The sequence below is a fragment of the Ceratosolen solmsi genome, unplaced genomic scaffold (assembly GCF_000503995.2).
Source record: "Ceratosolen solmsi marchali unplaced genomic scaffold, CerSol_1.0 scaffold35, whole genome shotgun sequence".
In the NCBI taxonomy this organism is placed as follows: Eukaryota; Metazoa; Arthropoda; class Insecta; order Hymenoptera; family Agaonidae; genus Ceratosolen; species Ceratosolen solmsi.
Genome location: NW_011948423.1, coordinates 3,861,963 through 3,868,256, shown reverse-complemented (window position 1 = coordinate 3,868,256; position 6,294 = coordinate 3,861,963). Strand labels below are relative to the sequence as shown.

General features: G+C 19.6%; 1 long non-coding RNA gene across 3 annotated transcripts; it reads left to right on the top strand.

Annotated features, from left to right (window-relative positions):
- On the top strand, positions 1–5,135 carry LOC105362176 (uncharacterized). 3 transcript variants are annotated; one of them, XR_912874.1, is made up of 4 exons: positions 1–30; positions 111–152; positions 449–567; positions 5,094–5,135. It is a non-coding gene; the product is annotated as an uncharacterized LOC105362176 (long non-coding RNA). The 3 variants fall into 3 exon arrangements; XR_912873.1 differs by lacking the exon at positions 5,094–5,135 and adding an exon at positions 1,338–1,437; XR_912872.1 differs by lacking the exon at positions 5,094–5,135 and adding an exon at positions 637–717.
- Positions 5,136–6,294: the final 1,159 nt, after the last annotated feature.

Here is a 6,294-nt window from a genome sequence, read left to right as displayed (position 1 = left end):
TAATAACATTATTTGTATTGCTCACTTACGGTAGTTAATTAAATATTTACGTAAAAATCATTTTAAAAGAAAGCATTTACAAACTTTATTATGAATTACTTTTTCTTTAGGTCAATACCAGGACCTTAAAATTTGCTTGCTACGTTGTAAAAGTAATAAAAATATTTACATTATAATTATATTAATGTTTATATTTTGTAAAATTTCGTTTAACACTTCGTATAATTTAATTTAATATTATATAATATTATTGCTGTCTAAGTAGGCAAAACTTTAACGCTTTTTAAACTTTAATCAATGTTCAGTTATCATAAATATGGTCGTTTCCTATCAGTAAAAAAGTTCTGAAATATTACTAAAAAAAAACTTGTACGTGTAGATACAATATATATATATATATATATATATATTTTTTTTTTTTAATAATTTACATTATTTTATATTTCAGGATATCCTCCACAACGAAAGGTAGTATGTGTGCATTACTGCAACTACAGATACGGAGAAATTAAATTTCCAGGATTTATTGACTAAGGAACTATTCTTTATATATTCAACATACAATGCGTAATTATTTTGTACTATTTCTAATATAATTCAACCATTCCAAATCGAATAAATATATATATTTTTCAGACGTGAATTAGTGGTTTTAGATTGAAATTTTAATTGCTTTAATGGATAATTGAACAGTGTGTAGTACGTGTACAATTTCAAGTAATTTTATATTATTTTTATATTCTAGAAGGTTTAGTTGAATTAATAAAATGTTATTGTAGTTAAAATATTTAAATAATTGAAAAAATAAATATTAATTTGAGTTGCATATGTTTTTAAATATATAGGAGCTCTTTTACACTATTTATTAATTATTATGCATTAAACCTTTTATATAACTATAAAAAAAAATTAAGGTAAGACCATAATAATATGCATGATCTATATAAAAATATATTAAATATTATATAAAAATTACGATCTTCAATAATCCAAACTTGATTTGTGATCATGAACTCTATTACTATATCACCATTTTTTTATGGAATTGCATTTACATTCATAACTTTATCTTAAAGCTAAAAGTTAAAATACTATTATACTATTATTACACCTAGTGTATTAACAACATAAAATAATATAAATAAATAATTGCAATACTTGTTATGATCATAGCATCAGTACATATTCTTATTTGACAATGCTTAATGGTATATGATATATATATATATATATATATATATATAATAGTTTAAATCATTTAAATTATATACAATATCTATATTTGTATAAATAATATTAATGTTATTAAAAACTGTAACGATCTGTTTCTATTCTAGAATTCCTGCAATATCAGTACTAAGATGTAAAACATGTAATGACGTTTCCAAAATGCTAAAAAGGAAATAAATTAATTATTTATTATTATATAACGATTTAGCCACAAAATTCCTTTATTAATCTTTATATAACTCGAATTATTAATGTGAGATGAAATTATCCTTAATAGATTTAAATTCATTTTATAATTTAAAATCAATAAATAAATAAAAATAAATAAAGTAAGACTGATTATTAAAAGAAACTTTTAATTATTTAGTGATGATAAGTTATATTCTACCATATCCATTTAAATAATTAAAATACATTTAAATATTTCATTTAAAAAACTGAAATATACTTGTAATATAAATTTTTGTTAAATTAGAAATATAAATATTGAATTAAGCTAGAAAAAAATGTTATTCATACAAGAAACGGCGTTGGATTTATTTTTAATCTTTGTTTTCCGTATAAATAAGCTCAACATTTTTTGTTCTTTCTACTTATCATTGGGAATTAAATCTTCTATTTGCCTATATTAAATTCAGATAAGAGGGAGAGTAAGAAGAGTAAGAACTGATAGTTAAGAAATTACGTTATAAAATATAATTTCTATAATAATTATTTTTATTGCCTTTGTAAAATATGTATGATTATATTTTCAGCCAAATTTTTAATAAAAATTTAACAAGCTTCTGCTCGACTTATTTTAAATTATCATTTTATGAAATCGTATTTATAATTATTTATAGTTAAAATATAATTACATGAACAAAGAAAGGGCTGATTTAATGATCATATCGTATAATCGTAATTATGTAAAAAAAGTCATCTAATTATTTTAATATAAGAATAAACTTTCTGTTTTAATGAATTTGTCATAAAAATAAAAATAAAATCAATAATTTAAAGAAATTGTAATTCTTCTATCCATTCAATATATCTATGATAAATATTCCAAATTCATTTAATAAAATTAATTTTCAAGAATTGCAAGCAATTGAAACAAAGCAAGTTTTTTAAATAATTAAATTATCTCATATTATTGATAATGAAATACAAAGTAAATAATGGTTGAAAACACTTGAATTTTATAAAATTTAAATAATTATATAAATGACTATATTAGAAGATTAAAACTATAATTTTTACGAATTATTCCAAGGTTAGTAGAAGAAATAAAATAATTTAATTCTATTAATTAGCTTATAACCAAAAAATACTGTCTGTATAAATAAGCTTTTCAACATTTTAGTATACCGATGTAAATAATTAGATCATATTATTTATATTTAAATTGATGTTTATTTTCAAAAAACAAAACAGAAAAAATTTGAATTCAATTTAAAAATAAATATTAATTCTAACGATAAGACGCATTTAATCATAAATTAATCTATAGATTTATAATTTTTTTTGTTTGTTTTGTTAGCATGGTGAAGTAAATCTTCCATTCAAATATGGATTATACTGAATAAATTATATCCATACATTAAGCTACAATTATCTATATCAAAAATACAATTGTTAATAATTCAAATCACTTTTTGTAATTTAAACAAAGTACTTACTATGCTCATTACTTACTATGCCATTATAGCAACGAATATGTATTAAGTGAAATCTAATAGTATTATTCCACGTCATTTATCTATTTCTTTTCCATTATATTGTGTAGATCTTTTATTCATATTATCATAAGTAATATACAATTTATATAATAATTTGTTTAAGAACATAAACAAAAAAATATTTAAAATTTTTCCATATGAATATATAACCATTTTAAATGTTTATGCCTTTATTACTTTAAGCAAGTATCTTCTGAAAATTATTAAGATACAATCTTAAATTTCTTAAAACAAAATTATAAAATAATATAAAAATGTTTATCTTAAAATTAATTACATTCATAATTGCAATATAAGTAATTTTACTTTAAAATACGTAATAAATATTAAATAATTATATATTTATAAACGTATTTATAAGCTTACTGATTAAATTTTTTACTGACATAGTTAAGGGCCTTTTAAAACATATAATAAAATATTATTTAAAAATATATCGTTCCTTATATAATATCTATAATTTTGCATTTAACTGATAATGTAAATGCCTATAAATTCAAGAAAATATTACATTTTTATTCAACTTTTACATTTATTAAATTTTACATTTTTATTAAATTTCGTGAATCGGGCTGCTACATTTAACAAGCATATATTGAATTTAAAAAAATCTACAATAATTAATTAATTAGAGTATATATAAGCACACATATATATTAAATGTAGATTTTATTAATATAATAGTCTACCTTTTTAGAATAATTAAGACTTGTTTCTAATTACTTTATTTTGAGTTTGTAATAATTTTATAGAAAGTCGTTAAACTTAATATATTGTCATATATACAAAAGAAACAAACATTAAAAGTTAACACCGTCAGCAGGATTCAAATACAAAAATATTAAAATAAAATTGAGAAAATAGCATACTAATAAAAGTTAAATAATAATAGCATATTATATTATATTAAAAATAGCATATTACATGTCAAATTCAGAACAATGTAATACAATCATTAATAAATAAAAGCAACTTTAAAAAAACTTTTTGATAATTATAATATGTGTGCATATTTTTTTATTCATTTTGTATGCATAACTTGTAAATCAATAATCATTGTTTAAAATCTATATATTATTTAATTTTTAATTTAATAAATAATGCATATAAAATATGATATATTGATTTAATAAAGTAAATTCAGGATATTTCCCAATTAGTTAAAGAAAAATATAAAACTATTACATTGACTGTAAACATTATCATTATATAATAATTACTTATACATAATGAAATTGTTTATACATTTAAATGTAAGTTTAAATGATCGAATGTGTGCGTTGTATAACCGAATTGAATACATAATTCAATTAGGAATTTTAAACAATATATTAAAATTATATATTTTTGAAAAATTATCGCAACATTAACAAGAAATATAATAATATAATAAGGAATAATATTACGAATATGGTAATAATTGATTCTGGCGAGATATTGAATTAAGTTATAGACTACACAAAAAAGATCAACAAAAAAATTTTTTTGAACACTTTTGAGCCTACACTAACAAATTTTTATACATTATTTACATTTAAAAAGAATGATAATTTTAAATGTAAAACTAAATTAAATAATAAATATTGAACTAAGTTGATAAAATAATATTTTAATAGTATGAAAATCGTATTAAATTTAATTTTCAACTTTATTGGTGTGTATGCTTTAAAATTTTTTATTTTATTTTTCGCCTGTCATAATGGATTAAACTTCTCTTTCATCTTTATTAATTTAAGATAAGATATTATAGAAAATTCATATACCAAATAATAATTCTTTGTATTTAAAATAATGAATAGTTTGAATTATATTTAATATCAGAAATATACTTCCAACAATAATAATTAATAGTCAAATAATAAACTGTACTTTAAATGAAACACGATTCTTTAATTACCCATTTATATTCGTCGTCTCTCTTCCTCGTGTGGATATATTACCTTTAATAATATTTTTATATGTCTTCTTAATATAAAAGCACAGCTATCCCTAAATTTTTTCATCAAATCATACCAACATGAATTTTATTACGTTAGCGTTGATAGTTATTATTAGCTTTGTCGTACTTGTACAAGGTAATTAAAAAAATATTAACGTACTTTTTTAAAAATATTTATACCTTTGTTAAATGTTATTTCACAGGTGGACCTGAGGATTTGAGAGTTTGCCTAATTGGCTGCAATAGTAAGAAATATATACTTTTATAGTACACATATTGAATATTGTCAATTAAGATCTGAATATTTATTCATTGTATCTATGAATTGAATAAATTTGAAGAAAAATATTTACTATTACATATATCTAGACACAATATAAATAATTAGACACGTTTCTATATATAATAATAACATTTTTTTATCCTTTCCTTATATAAAATAATAAAAGATAATTGGACGAGTTAAAATTATTAGATATACAGTTCATCATGGCTTAACATACACAATTTGAGAAAATACATCAACTAATTGTGTATTTTCAGTTGAATGTTAAAAAAAGTAATAAATAAATAAATTAGAGTATACATATAAAACTATTGATTTTATTGAATAAATAGTAAATGAAATATCACAAATTAAAAATGGCAAATAAGTTAATAGATATATTAGCTATATCCTTTCATTCTTATATCTTTCGAAATTACGACTGTTATCAAAAATTTCAACAAGATATTAAAATACGTATAAATAGTTGTAAAACTCACGTTTTCCACAGATTCAATTTCAATATTAAGCACAATATATATATATATATATATATATATATATATATATATATATATATTATAGTCATTTGATTTGTATTAAAAAAGTTTTCAAACAACGATGAAATAAATAATTCCTCTGGATTATGTTTTATAAATAATACGCATTATATTAAATTTTAGAATATCCTCCACAACGGAAGACAAAATGCATACATTACTGCAACTATAGATTTGCTGAACCTGTTAAATTCCATGAATGAATTGACTAAAAGACTTGTATTTTAGATTTAGCCTACAATTTGTAAGTTCAATTATTTCTGTTATTCTGAATATTTGTCTAAAAAGAGTAAATAAATATTCTTTTCAAAAGTTAATGATTGACAGTGATATGTAAAAATTGGAAAAATAAATGTAATGAAAAGAGAATAATTAATTTAATTTTAAATTAATTAAATCTGTTACATATCTATTTAAGTATGAGTGTCAGTTTCAATCAATACTTTTCAATGTGTATATTTCAAAATATTAATGCTCAAATTAAAATATTTAGAATAGATGCAGAATAAAAATAGTTTTTTAGTTGATAATATATGTTCATCTTGTTGGAATTGAAATCCTACATATATGTAAACATCT